At 51.2% G+C, this 7,480-nt stretch overlaps 1 pseudogene; it reads left to right on the top strand.

Annotated features, from left to right (window-relative positions):
* Nucleotides 1-851: 851 nt before the first annotated feature.
* Nucleotides 852-6,718, top strand: LOC129160661 (uncharacterized; annotated as a pseudogene).
* The last annotated feature ends 762 nt before the right edge of the window (nt 6,719-7,480 follow it).

Below are 7,480 nucleotides of genomic sequence, written 5' to 3' on the forward strand. Positions count from 1 at the left end.
GCCTCCACAAGCTGGGCGGATATGATGGAAGAGCAGCCCCCACTGCCACCTCTATTTGAGGAGCTGGTTGACAGCGGGCTGCTCGATGCGGGTGATGACGAGAATGGAGGTGATGCGAACTCAGACCTCCTTGACTTGGACATGGAAGAGGAGAAAGAGGATTCCACCTTCCCAGCTCAACACTTAGCAGCACTGGGGTGGTATCACAGGGGGACGCCGATCTGTACGAGGTTTGCAGACGAGCAGCGGCAAAGCTCAACATTCAGTGGCCTGCAGGCCAAGGGGCAGAAGGGGTGGAATGAGACCTGTATGATGGTAAGAGGCTCCCACTATCCTCCGCTCCAAGCAGCTCCCACCGGCTGTCCCAGCATGCATGAGAGAAATGAGCTGTTACTGGTCTAGCCCATTTAAGAGCAAACTCCCCACCAAGGGATGCTCTAAACTGGAGGTGCATGGAATGGGGGAATTGGGGCTGGCCGAACCCCCAACGGTGTAGCCTTCAGTGACACACCACCTTCACCCCAACCGCAGATCCGTGTCAGCATCATCCAGCATCTCTCTCCCATCTAAAACGGATTGTCTCACGGCATCCATTTTTCAGAGGATGCACAAATATGCTGTCCAATCTGTGTGTTCCCACAATGCAGTTACTCTCTTGTCAGCTTATCAAGGAGAAATCCTGGAGCAAATGGGTCGTCAGCTGGACTCTGGGGCCCTAACCCGGCTTTACGGGATGAAATCTGTGAGGAGCAGTCAAGGGCTGTGGACGTGTGATGGGTTTGGCGGTTTCGAGTGAGAGAGCCTTGTGGCTAAACCTGTCAGGCATAGGTGACACCCAGAAAGCTGATGTCATGGATGCAGAAAATGACCCTACCAAAGGTCTCACTGACCCTGCCTTGGAGAAGATGACTGAGACAAGTACCCACAGAAAGCAGGAAGGTGAGGCCTTCAATCTCTGCTTGCCTCGTAAACACAACCCTCAGCCACCTCAGGCACCCAAGCCGGGGTTTGCGGCAGCTGCCTCAGTGGCAAATGGTCGACAGGGTGGGGCTAGACCCCAGCAATCAGCAGGTGGCCAGCCAAAAAAGGCGGAGAACCCTCGCCCATGGGGAAGCACTCTTTTGCAGCACCAGCCGCCAGGAACCGTTCATTTCACCCCAACGAGGGCAAGAGGAAGAAGACATCCTAGCTGCTCTTGCTTATCCTCTCTGAAAGAAGAGGTTTTCAGAGGTACAAACAGACCTCTGTGTTCAGGGTTCAGGCACTCCTGTGGTTCCCAGCCCAGCAGGAGTTTTGTTAGCTCCTCCCTTTTCGGTTCAGAGAGACAAGTGTGTGGAGCAGAAACACAGTGTCACCAAACACTTTGCTCCCCAAGGGCAGACAGCTCCCAAGAAAAAATAATAAACAAACCCCATCAGGTCCCTTTGCGCCCAGCAGAGGGCCATCTCGCTCTTCCCACGGGATGAGTCGAGGCTGCTCGGGCATATCCTGGAAGACGAAATTGCATCACTGTTGGACAAAAAAGCGATCAGGATGGTGTCGAGCGACGAGGCCCAGCAGGGTTTTTATTCACACTACTTCCTCATTTCAAAGAAGGACGGGAAATCTCTCCGTCCCATACTTGACCTGCTTGTGTTAAACAAACACTTACGCAAGTACACTTTCAGAATGTTGACTTAGAATGTTGACTCACAAAACACTGCCGTTCCGTCCACTCAGGAGATTGGTTTGTCACGATCAATCTTGCGGATGCCTATTTTCACATCTCTATTTATCCTCCACACAGGAAATTTCTCAGGTTTGCCTATCTGGGCACAGCCTACGAGTTTCAAACCATCCCGTTCGGGCTGTCATTAGCACCAAGGGTGTTCACCGAGTGTGTGAAGGCCACGCTGTCCTCAATGGGGACTCGTGGGATCATAATTTTCTCTTACATAGATGATTATATGATTTGCACTCCCTCCCGGGAGCAAGCAGCCAGCATCGCGCTGGTGGTGTTGAACCATCTGACCGACCTGGGGTTCAAAATAAACTGGACAAAGAGCAGTTTATTCCCCAGACAGTGTACAGAATATCTGGGTCTTCAGATAGACTCTCTCTCTTATCGCGTTTCGCTGTTAGAAGAGAGGATCGCGTCCTTCACACAGTGTGTCGCACGTTTTTAGTTAGGAATCCATGCGCCGTGCAGACTTTGCCTGCGCCTTCTCGGCCTCATGTCGTCAATGATTTCTGTGGTGCGACTGGGGCTTATTATGATGAGAGATGTTCAGCGGTGGGTGAGGTCGTTAATACTGTGATCCCGCCGTCATCTCCACTGCAGAGTGAAAATAACTCTGGCATGCATGTCGGCTCTCCAGCCTTGGAGAGACCAAAAAGTTCTCACAACTGGGGTTCCGCTGGGGGTGGTGGTGTCCAGAGTCACCATGACGACGACCTTACAGGTTGGGGAGCCACCTTGATGGGGAGAGCAGTGAACGGGGTTTGGCCACACAGTTTTAAACGGGTTCACATAAATGTGCTGGAACTCCTAGCAGTGTTTCTAGCTTTAAAGCACTTCCTGCCCTACTTAAGGGACCGCCATGTCTTAGTGAACGGAGACAACACCACAGTGGTAGTTTATATCAACCGTCAGGGCGGGACACACTCCCTACAGCTGCACTCACTAGCCAAGGAAATAATTGTGTGGTGCAGCTCCAGACTCCTCTCAGTCCGCGCAACACATGTGGCGGGCAGCTTGAACTGAGGGGCAGACCTTCTGTCCAGAGGGAATACTCTGTACGGAGAATGGAAACTCCACCCCCAGATGGTGCACCAACTATGGCAGCGATGTGGTCAGGCTACCGTAGATCTCTCCACCTCATGGGAAAGCGCCCACTGCCCACTCTTCTTCTCCCTGACAGACGCGGACGCACCTCTGGGAGTCGACGCATTGGCTGACCAATGGCCGAGAGTGCTGTTATACGCGTTACCTCCTCTCAGTCTGATTTCCTCCATTCTAATAAGAGTTAAGCCTGATTCATGCTTCTCCGTCAGCTCCTCAAGGGACAGACACGCACGGATTGACAGAAGCATTTTGCTCTCATACTTCTCCATATCCTGGGAAGTGTTGCAAAGCAGTTCCCTGGCAGGACAACAAAGGGCGTTGCGCTGTTCTGTGGTATCCTATCCTGTATCCGGTCCAAGATAGTGTGTTTATATTGTGTTTTTTGTATATAAGAGACTTTTTAACACAGACAAATTTGTCTCTCATTCTCCTCCACCGTTTCATGCGTTTGCCACCTCTAAACCCACGTTTCCTGTCATTTCTGTCCACAAATAAAAACGCGTGCTGCGTATCTTTTCACTCCTCCAGTCACAGGGAAACTAAACATTCATATTTTAGAGTTTTTTCGCGAGGTATTCTTCAAGCTTCTCCATGTCTGCCGCTAGTTATCCTCAGTCCTCTTTAAGTTTTTGAGGGCGCAATGGCGACAGTGTAGACAACAGCGGCGTCCTGACCAATCACAAGCTTGCATTCTCCGTCTCGACGGACGGATATTTTAAAAAGTGGGCTCGACTCCGTACGTACTTGCGTGCCTACCGGGGCCCTATGCAAGGACGAATAATGGCGTTGCGTGTCTCCGCACTGACGCAGATGGAGAAGCATGACTCAGGCTTAAGGGAACAGGGCCTGTCTTTGATCTTGGTAGCTCCATTGTGGCCATCCAAGCCATGGGTGGCAGAAATAGTCCAGATACTTTGGGACAAACCCTGGCCCCTGCCTGTCCGCAGAGATCTCCTGTGCCAAGCCAGGGGAGAGATTTATCACCCTCACCCAGACCGCTAGTCTCTGTGGGCCTGGCCCGTGAGAGGTGGAATCTGAGCGTGGCAGGCCTGCCCCCAAGTGTCATTGACACCATTCAAAACGCTAGGGCCTCCTCAGTTCGCTATCTTTACAGCTGTAAATGGAGGGTTTTTGAGGTGTGGTGTGAAGAAAAACATGTTATCCCATTTCAGTGTTCGGTGGTGGATGTACTCTGTTTTTTGCAGAGTCTGATGGACAAGGGTAAACTTTTCTCCACTATTAAAGTTTATCTGGCTGCAATTTCTGCATGCCATGTGGGGTTTGGTGACAAACAAGTGGGGCAACTCCCATTAGTGAGTCGCTTCATGAAGGGTGCTCGCCGTAAGCTACCAGTCTTTAGGCCAATGGTACCACTGTGGGACCTCTCCCTTGTTCCGGAGGCCCTCTGTCATTATCCTTTTGAACCTGTAGATGGGGCTGGATTGAAATTTATCTCTTTAAAAACTGCACTGCTCTTAGCTTTAACTACAGCAAAGGGAGTGAGTGACCTTCAGGCATGGTCAGTCAGTCCCTCTTGTTTACAGTGGGCCCCTGGCTACACTAAAGTGTGTCTGCGGCCCAATCCAGCTTTTGTGACTAAAGTAATAGAGTCATCTTATATCTACTCCCCTGTGGAGCTGCTGGCTTTTCACCCACCTCCTTTTTCCTCAGCAGAAGAGCAAAAGCTTAATTGTCTCTGCCCTGTTCCATGTTCCATGTTCCTGTTATATGGACAGGACTGCTGGTCTCAGAAAATCAGACAAGTTGTTTGTTTCTTGGGCCACGGCCCATAAAAGCAAACCTGTGTCTCGCCAGAGACTGGCACACTGGATTGTAGAAGCAATCAGCCTTTCATATAGGTGCAAGGGTGCTGAGACCCCTCTAGGAGTGAGGGCTTATTCTACAAGGAGCATGGCCACATCTTGGGCCCTGTTTCGTGGGGTGTGAGTCCAGGATATCTGTGCAGCAGCTAGCTGGGCCATGCTGGAGGACAAAACAGGTGATGTGCTCCACTCTACAGCAGCGGAATGCAGCAGGCACAAAAAAATGACAGAAAACATAAAAGGAAATGAGCCGACATGAACGTGTTAAATTTGTTTTTGAGGTGGCAACACCTAATTTGATAATGCTACTGTGGCCGTGCTCAGGACGCAGATGTCTGTAGCACGTCAGCGATCAGAGATTTGCATGCGCAAGCTGGTTAAGGTTAGGATGGAAGTGAGGGGAAGGTTAAATTGCAAGAGGGTAAAGGTCACAATTCAGTCAAATGTCTGTTTTACGCCGGGCGTCAGATATCAACGCTCTGATCATTATTACGTGACAGTGACTAGTCGATGAAAGGCATAAAAAGTCAATACAAAGCAGTGAAGTCGACTAGTCGACTAATTGATACAACACCTAACGAGCAGGCAAGGCAGGTTAAGTGTCTCAAGGACACAACAGCAGCATTCTCTTGTCGGAGCTGGGTTCACATCTGCAAAATTCCGATTTGGACAACCCGCTCTACGTCCTGAGCAACTGCTGCATCTCACTGTCTCACCATCTATTGTCTATGAGAAGCTAATGCAGGAGAAAGGTGTATGAGACTATTTTTATGTTTAGCCTGTGTCAAAGACTCAAAGTGACCAATTATGATCAGAAATCATCATTTAAAAAACAGGTTTAAAGTGCCCAAACAAAATTAAAACCCAAATTCTCTCTGTCATGTATCCTCAAAGGGGTCAGGTGCAGTGTGCGACAAGTGGTAGTCGAGGGCGGGGACCTTGGCGGCCTGACCCTCCGCTACAGAAGCTGGCTCTTGGCACATGGAATGTCACCTCTCTGGTGGGGAAGGAGCCTGAGTTGGTGTGTGAGGTTGAGATGTTCCGACTAGATATAGTCGGGTCAGACTCACGTCAATGCATGGCTCTGGCTCCGGAACCAGTTTTCTTGAGAGGGGTTGGACTTTCTACCACTCTGGAGTTGCTCCCACTGAGAGGCGCTGAGCAGGGGTGGGTATACTAGTTGCCCCGCCATCTTGGTGCCTGTACGTTGGGGTTCACCCCGATGAATGAGAGGATAGCCTTCCTCCACCTACGTGTGAGGGAACGGGTTCCGACTGTGGTCTGTGCTTATGCACCAAACTACAGTTCAGACTACCCACCCTTTTTGGAGAACTTGGAGGGGGTGCTGGAGAGCGCTCCTTCCGGTGACTCCCTCGTTCTGCTGGGGGACTTTAACGCTCATGTAGGCAACGACAGTGAGACCTGGAGAGGTATGGTTGGGAGGAATGGCCTCCCTGATCTGAATTCGAGTGGTGTTTTGTTATTAGACTTCTGTGCTAGTCATGGATTGTCCATAATGAACACCATGTTCAGACGTCCATATGTGCTCTTGGCACCAGGATACCATAGGCTGCAGCTCGATGATTGACTTTGTTGTTGTTTCATCTGACCTGCGGCCACATGTCTTGGACACTTGGATGAAAAGAGGGTGGAGCTGTCAACTGACCACTACCTGGTGGCGAGTTGGCTCAGATGGTGGGGAAGGATGCCGGTCAGACCAGGCAGACCCAAACGTATCGTGAGGGTCTGCTGGGAATGTCTGGCAGAATCTCCTGTCAGAAGGAGCTTAAATTCCCATCTCCGACAGAACTTCCAAAATGTTCCAGGGGAGGCAGGGGACATTGAGTCTGAATGGACCTTGTTCCGTGCCTCCATAGTTGATGCAGCCGACCGGAGCTGTGGTCGCAGGATAGTCTGTGTCTATCGTGGTGGCAACCCCCGAACCCGCTGGTGGACACAGGCGGTTAAGGATGCTGTCAAGCTGAAGAAAGAGATCTATCAGGTCTTTCTGGCCTGTGGGACTCCAGAGGCAGCTCACGGGTACCGGCAGTCCAAGCGGAATGCGGCTTGAGTGGTCACTAAGCCGCAAAAACCCAGGCATGGGAGGAATTCGGTGAGACCATGGAGCAAGTCTTCTGTACGGCTTTAAGAAGATTCTGGTCCACCATCCGGCACCTCGGGGGGGAAATCAGTGCACTACCAATTCTATTTATACTAGGGACGGTGGGCTGCTGACCTCTACTCGAGACGTTGTGGATCGGTGGGCAGAATACTTCGAAGACCTCCTCAATCCCACTGACATGTCTTCCAGTGAGGAAGCAGAGTCTGGGGTCTTCCTGGTAAGGTCTATTCAGGGGTTCTGGAGAGGAGGGTTCGTGGGATTGTTGAACCTCAGATTCAGGAGAAGCAATGTGGTTTTCGTCCTGGCCGTGGAACAATGGACCAGCTCTATACCCTTAGGGGGGTCCTGGAGGGTGAATGGGAATTTGCCCAACCAATCTACATGCGTTTCTTGGATTTGGAGAAGGCGTTTGACCTCGTCCCTCGGGGGGCCCTGTGGGGGGTACTCCGGGAGTATGGGGTACCAGGCCCTCTGATACGAGCTGTTAGGTCCCTGTTTAAACAGTGTCAGAGCTTGGTCCGCATTGCCGGCAGTAAGTCGGGCTCGTTCCCAGTGAGTCAGACTCCGCCAAGGCTGCCCTTTGTCACCAATTCTGTTCATAACCTTTATGGACAGGATTTCTAGGCGCAGCCAAGGTGTTGAGGGCATCCATTTTGGTGGCCTGAGGATTGGGTCTCTGCTTTTTGAAGATGATGTGGACCTGTTGGCTTC

This window comes from Nothobranchius furzeri, chromosome 1, assembly GCF_043380555.1.
Source record: "Nothobranchius furzeri strain GRZ-AD chromosome 1, NfurGRZ-RIMD1, whole genome shotgun sequence".
Classification (NCBI taxonomy): domain Eukaryota; kingdom Metazoa; phylum Chordata; class Actinopteri; order Cyprinodontiformes; family Nothobranchiidae; genus Nothobranchius; species Nothobranchius furzeri.